Raw genomic sequence first — 7,600 nt, forward strand, 5'->3', positions numbered from 1 at the left:
CAGGAGACAGGGAATCTGCCAGCCCTCATTAGACCAAGAGTAGCTTTCTGAGGAGTATAATAAAATCAGTGATATAATAAATCAGTGAGAAAATCTGTTAACCCTCATGCCACATTATTACAATGATCATTATCTATTAATATTTTCCCTTATAAGTATCAAATACTGTACATGCAAATAGGCATTTTTCCATTCAATATCAACAGTTGAGCAGAATAATGCTATGTGTAACAGTACCCTTAACATATAGATGTAATAGTGACCCTGCATTCTATTTAATGTTAACAATAGTTTGCAGGAGTAACAAGACATGGTAGCAAATACTGGAATCCCCATACATGGAAAGGAGAGGCAGGAAGATCAAGAATTAAGTGTTAGCTACAGTTCTGCAGTGAGTTTAAGACTAGCCTGGAAGAGTCCCCCAGCCCCTGCCTCAAAACAACAAAACAAAACAAAAACCCCACTACAGTTGAAAAAAACAATAATTGTGCTGTAATGTATTTTTTTCTAAAACATTAGTAAACTTTGCAGTTAGGAATTAAATTAAAATCAATCCAACAAATTCTATCTTGTTTTTTTTTTTATTTTATCACAATCTCTTCCTTTGAAATTATGTATCCATTTAATGTATAATGTACTTTTAAAAGTTAAAATTACTCAAAAAGATTTGTATTAAAAGAGTGCCTCCTCTCAGGCCATTTTCAACATTCCAAATTGCTTTTATCTTGTTCAAATATAATATACTCCCTTTTTCTAATTTCACATCAGATAATTTTTCATAAAGTATAAACAAGGCCAGTCCATTGCCATTAACATGGACTAGCAGAGACCTGAGTCTTGTACCTTTTGCCATCTGGACAGCTCCAGTTTTCTCTCTGCATTAGAATTTTTAGTTCCTTTAACATCTATTTCTGTTTTGTTTTCATTGTTCTAAAGTACCAGGGTGGTTGTTATCAACAATTAAGAAAGATTATTTAATTTAGCAAAGTCTCCACAACATAGTTGCTTTGATCTCTTCTGTTGATCAATTTAATAAGGGAGTGAATCCCATATATCTCACCCATTAGAAGTCATTTTGCAGATGCAATTACAGAACAGAGAACTTCTACAAACAATACTGGGGATGAAAATAACTAATTTTTGTAATTAAACAGAAGTATGTTCAAAGGATTCTGATCCTGACACCAAAGCTCACTATTGCTACAAAGTAAATTACTTTGGAGACATCTGGGTGAACTGAAGTCTTCAGTGAGTATCACTGGAACACAGATTTCTGCAACACCTGGCCTCAGGGAGAAGTTTACTTCAGAACAGATGCTAATGTTTCATGCAGTTTTAACAGAGAATATGGTGATGAAACAATTTTTATTTAACTTCATTCTAGAAAAACACAACCTGCATGATTTGGAAAAGTTCAGTTTGAAACTTTCCTAAGGATATGGAAAATAGACACACTTTTAAAATTGTTTAAATTTTACACAGTACTTAAAGTGTCTTTTGGGGAATTAAAATGACATTTGAGTCTATCTGCATTTGGCCTGAAATTTTTATCATTTCGGTTATATGTATTTGTTATAAAGATTAGATGTACTTACTTTCCTCATTCGTAGTAGTATCTAAGAAAATGAATGCATATTTTAAAATAAGACACGATAGCTGAAAAACAAAACAATAAGAGATAGAGTAATATTTCAAAGCAATTCTTTAAAAACTAGTCCATGAACTATGTATCTTGAGCAATGAGTTTTGTATAACTGATATTATCACATCTTGAACCAGAAAAGTATTTTATGCTAAAGAAATGCTTCATTGCATAATATTTTTTGACAAGGTAAAGTAAATCAAAAGATATAAGTAAGCACCACTGCAGTCCAAGCACATCCTTAATTATCCATCTATCATGACAGAGGGCCAGCTCTAAGAAGGTCACATTGATTTTACAAAGCGTTTTATATTTTCCATATTTGATGTAAGATATTTACTAAAGTGCTCATATTTGTAACCAGGTCTTCATCATTATTTCATTATGTTCTATTATTCAAATGTCTATTCTGTTTGATAGATGTGATTTCATCCATTGTTTCTTGAAAGGACAAGGATATTAGAATTTGATTATCTTTTAATGAGGAGAAACGGGACTAAGGCACCATTTTAATATAACAGCTACGATGAGAACAGATGGGGATCTCTAGAAGACAGTCAGGAGGAGCTTAAAGAGGGGTTGATGTGTTTACTAGAGGGGCAAGATTAACAGTAGTCTCAATAGGACAGAAGGGACAGTGCTAAAGTGTCTTGAGGGAGAATAAGAATGACATCTTACAATATTCACAAACATTTTTAGATTTCAGTGCAAAATTGATATCACTTCTCACACTCCTCCCTTTCTAATCCTGCTGTCAGTGCACCCTGCAGAATAGAACACCCCAACATATGCCACTTTGAAATGGGGATTATTATTTGAACAAAATGAGTACTCTGGCTGCTTGGATTTCTTCTAGAAAGCTTCAGATGAAGCTGTCATGTAACAAACATGCTATCTATACCTCAAGAAAGAAACATTCTTAGCCCCAGGGAATATAAAGAAGTCAGGGATATTTAACACTTCAACCTCATTAAACTAACTTTTACTATCCCACTAGTTTACGACTGTTAACTTTCCTAGTCTAAGTCCTGCTATTTCATCATCATTCCACAACTGAGTAGTAACTTAATAATTTGTATCAACCTGCCCTCTTGATCTTCTTTTTACTGTCATAACATCTATCCACATATAAAACTCTGTTTTTCCCCTTCTATCAATCATACCAAATTAACCTTCACTTCTCATTAAGACACCCTAAGAGTGATGAAGTCAAAGTCTGCGGATCCTGCAATCTAATTAACCAAAACCAAGAGGATTAAAGATAATAGTCCTGTTCAGACTCCTTATCCCCCATTCCTAGGAGTCGTATCTAGGGTCACCTTCACAGATTCCTGAGAATTTCCCTTGTGTTAGGTTTCTACATCTTCCCAGAGATGCTCCCACCCCTAGATTCCAGTTATCTCTGCCAGTACTTTCTCCCTCCATCCTCTCCCATGTGATCTCTCCTGCTCCCATCCCCAACCCCATCCAGAGTCCTCCCTTGTCAACTAGAAATATCTATTCTGTTTCTCCTTCACAGTGAGATTCATGCATCCCACCTTGAGTCCTCCTTACTACATAGCCTCTCTGGGTCTGTGGATTGTAGCATTGTTATCCTTTAATTTATGACTAATACTCACTTTAAAGTCAGTGGTTTTTCTTACTTGGTCTGAGTTACCTCACTCAGGATGATTTTTTTTCTAGTTCCATCTATTTTCCAGTAAATTTCATGATGCCATTGTTTTTAGCGGCTAACTAAAACTCCATTTCTTTACCCATTCTTTAGTTGAGGAACATTTAGATTGTTTCCAGATTCTGCATATTATAACAAAAACTGTTAGGAACCTAGTTGAATAAGTGTTCTTGTGATAAAGTGTAGTGCCCTTTAGGTACATGCCAAGGAGAAGTATAGCAGGGTCTTGAAGTAGATCTATTCCCAGTTTTCTGTGAAACTGCCACATCGATTTCCAGAGTGTCTGTACAAGTTTGCATTCCCACCAGCAATGGAGGAGTGTTCTCCTTGATCCACATCCCCTCTATCATGAGCTGTCACTTGTGTTTTTGATCTTAGCAATTCTGACAAGTGAAAGATTGCATCCAAAAGTCATTTTAATTCGCATGTCTTTGATAGCTACAGATGTTAACATTTGTGTTTCTTGCACATTTGCAATTCCTCTGTTGAGAATTTTCTGTTTAGATCCTTAACCATTTTTTGTCTTAATTTAAATTCTTTTATATCTAGTTTCTTAAGTCCTTTATATATTTTGGATATCAGCCCTTGTTTAGATATGGGACTGATGAAGATCTTTTCCCACTCTGTAGGCTGCTATTTTTATCCGTTTGACGGTGTACTTTGCGTTACAGAAGCTCTTAAGTTTAATGAGATGCCGTTATTTATTTGTATAACTCCATGACTGTGCTACTGGTGTTTTGTTCAAGAAGCTGTCTTTTGTACCACTTCGTTCAAGGCTATTCCCCACTTTCTCTTCTGTCAGATTCAGTTTACCTGGACTTACGTTGATATATTTGATCCACCTGGAATTGAGTTTTTTGTAGAGTGGTAGATGTGGTTTTATTTTCATTCTTCTACATGCAGACATTAAGTTAGGCCAGCACCATCTGCTGAATCTCCTGTAACCAGGGAAAACTTCAACTGGAGGAATTGGGACACCAACCCATTCACAAAACCTTTGTTCTGTAATTTGTCCTGACTACAAGATGTGCTGGGCTAAAGGTGGAGTACAAATTGAAGGAGTGGCCAATCAATGGCTGGTCCAGTTTGAGACCTATCAAATGAGATTGAGTTCACCCCCAGCACTTCTTGGAGTTGCGTTCCAGGACTCAGATACGGGTTGAATCAGAGATCTAGGATAGAATCAAACACAACTGGCAGGAAAAAAGAAGAGAAAAGAAAAGAAAACGTTCGATGCAATGATACTTAATGATACTCCATTATATTCATAAACTGGTCTCTAGCCCAATGGTCATCAGAGATGCTTCACCTAGCAATGAATGTCAATAGATGGAGACAGCCAAACATTACATGGAGCTTGGGAATCTGTGGAAATGTGGGAGGAAGGAATGTCAGAGGCAGAGGAGTCATGGGCACCACAAGAAACCCAACAGAATGAACTAACCTGGCCTCATAGGGGCTGGCAGAGATTGGACAACAACAATTAAAAAGCAGAGATCCTGCATGAGACTGAGCTTGGCCCTCTGCGTGTTTATTACAGTTGTGCAGCTTAGTCTTCTTGCGGGATCCCTAACAGTGGGATCAGGAGCTGTGTCTGACTCTTGCTCTGTTGCCTGCTTTTGGGACCTTTCCTTCTATTGGATTGCCTTGTGTCCAGCCTTAATAGAAGAGGAAGTGTCTAGTCTCACTGCACCTTGATGCATGTGATGTTAGATGATCATGGCTGTTAGATATCCATGGGATATCCCTTTTCTGAAGAGAAACACAGGAGGAATTATTGGAAGTGGGGGGAAATGGAGATGTTAGGGGAAGGGACTGGGAGGAGAGGATAGAGGAACAATTGCCAGGATGTATAAACAAACATATAAATACATAAATATATAGCAAATAAATAAAACTACACACACACAAAGATAAAAGTCCTGACAGACTTGTCTATAGCTCCAGTCTTCTCAGTTATGATCTGAATGGAGAAGTTATAGAGATTTAATCTGGCAGAAGAAAATCATATTTAACAACATATTTCCTTTCCCAGTATTGCCTCCTGTCTTTTTCACCTTTTTAAAAAATGTATTTATTTATTTATATTACATCTGACTACAGTTTTCCTTCCTTCCTCTTCTCCCAGTCTCTCCTCCCAACCTCCCTTTGCATCTCTCCAATCCACTCCTCCTCAATTTCTATTCAAAAAAGAGCAAGCCTCCCATGGATATCAAGAAAACATGGTATATCAAGTTGCAGTAAGCCTAAGAAACGTGCCTTTATTAAAGCTGGGCAGGGCAACTCAATATGAGGAAGGGGGTCCCAAATTCCAGCAAAAGAGTCAGAGACAGCCCTTGTTCCCACTCTTTTGAGTCCCACTAGAAGACCAAGCTACACAACTATCACATATATGCAAAGGGCCTAGGTCAGTCCCATGCATGGTCCCTGGTTGTCTCTGTGAGCTCCTAGAAGCCCAGAGTTCTGTGGGTTTTCTAGTGATGTCTTTGACCCCTCTGGTTCCTAGAATCTCTCCTCCCTCTCTTCAGTAGGATTTCCAGAGCTTGGCTCAACATAAACCCAGATACACTGAACCTGATGGAAGAGAAAGTGAGAAATAGCCTGGAAGACATTGGAACAGGAGACAACTTCTTGAATAGAACAACAATAGTGCAGACTGACAATTAATAAATGGGATCTCATGAACCTGAAAAGATTCTGTATGGTAAAGGATATCACCAATACAACAGAATGGAAGTCCATATTGTGGGAAAAGATTTTCACTATCCTCCCATCTCATAGAGGGCTGATTTCCCAAATATATGAAGAACTCAAGAAAATAGACATCAAAACAACAAAATAGAACAAATAATCCAATTAAAATGGGGTACTGATCTAAACAGAGAATTTGCAACAGAACAATGTCATATGGCTAAGAAACACTTAAAGAAATGTTCAATATCCTTAATCATCAGGGATATGCAAATGCTCCTACTTTCTAATCTCCCTATTTTGTCTCCTGCGTTTTGTGCAGATTGCATCTGTCTCTTACTTCATGGGGGATTAGTGTGATGCTACCCTACCACAAATACTATCTCCAGATGATCACAACTTTCTACACTGTGACATAGGGTGTGAAAGAAATCTTTTTATGTTCTACTAAAGATACTACTTATACTATTTAAAGTATTGGACTTTTGTCCAATATAATGTTCTTTATGTAATAATGAAAAGGAAAAGATTATATATGCTCATTACAGACAAAATATTTGATAATTTTTACATGTAATTGATTGAATCCATTGATACAGAATGGTAGACATGAAATTCCAAATGCATACAATTGTAGATAAAACATGATTAACCAATTGGTAATATTTTCTTCTGAAGATCTTGCTTCTCTGTGAAGAACATTTTCTTCTTGCAATGTTGTATCCTACCCTTCCTGAATGCTCTTTCATACAGTTTAGCTATGTATTTTGAACACTGCTATAAAGAGTTTGTTTGAGTTTGGGACTAACCTGTGACTTCCTTGGTTGCCATTCATAAAATGTTCATATTTTTCTCTTAATATCTGACCCTTATTCTATCCCTAAGTTTGCTTTGGCTGTGGAAAGTGTGTAAGGGCTCTGTCCAGAGCCATCAGGGATCCCAAACGCCTGCATTATTGTATTAAGCAAGTTGTTTCTTTGCCCTCGTTCTAAGCGTTCTTTCTAAAGACATGATTTTTACCCTACATGGAAGTATGGAATATGTTTTGCTATAAAGCAGAAATTATATTTGTGATAAACAGGTGCAAATCAACATTATCTTATTAGATAGAGAAAACATACCCTGAAAATTTGATGATTTCTCCCAGCATGGTTATTTCTTAACAAACACTGAAAGAAAACTTAGGGGGCTAACTTAAGTAGAACAAGGGACAAAATAGCCAGCAAACAAACAAAACAATAGCAGACCATTTCAGAACACCTGGTCAACACAATATAATAATAAATGTTACTACAGCAGTGTTGGGGTGGATTAGTACTCACTTCTTCACTCTAACTTTGCCAACATTTAGGGAATTGCTTAAATGTTTATGCATATGTTTTAAAATAAAATCATATGTGCTACTAATTATCTGATATAACTTGTTGACTTATGCAAACATAATGCTGTGAGAAATAAAGCTTTCTGTTAATTATCATTAAGTATCAAAATCAATTTCTATCTTGTAAATACTAATGTTTAACAATCTTTATTCTTGCTAAATAAGGGTTACTACTTCCTAACAGTTATAATATCTTAGTTAACATTTAAGTAAA

Source organism: Peromyscus californicus, unplaced genomic scaffold, assembly GCF_007827085.1.
Source record: "Peromyscus californicus insignis strain IS unplaced genomic scaffold, ASM782708v3 Scaffold_16__1_contigs__length_79575227, whole genome shotgun sequence".
Classification (NCBI taxonomy): Eukaryota; Metazoa; Chordata; class Mammalia; order Rodentia; family Cricetidae; genus Peromyscus; species Peromyscus californicus.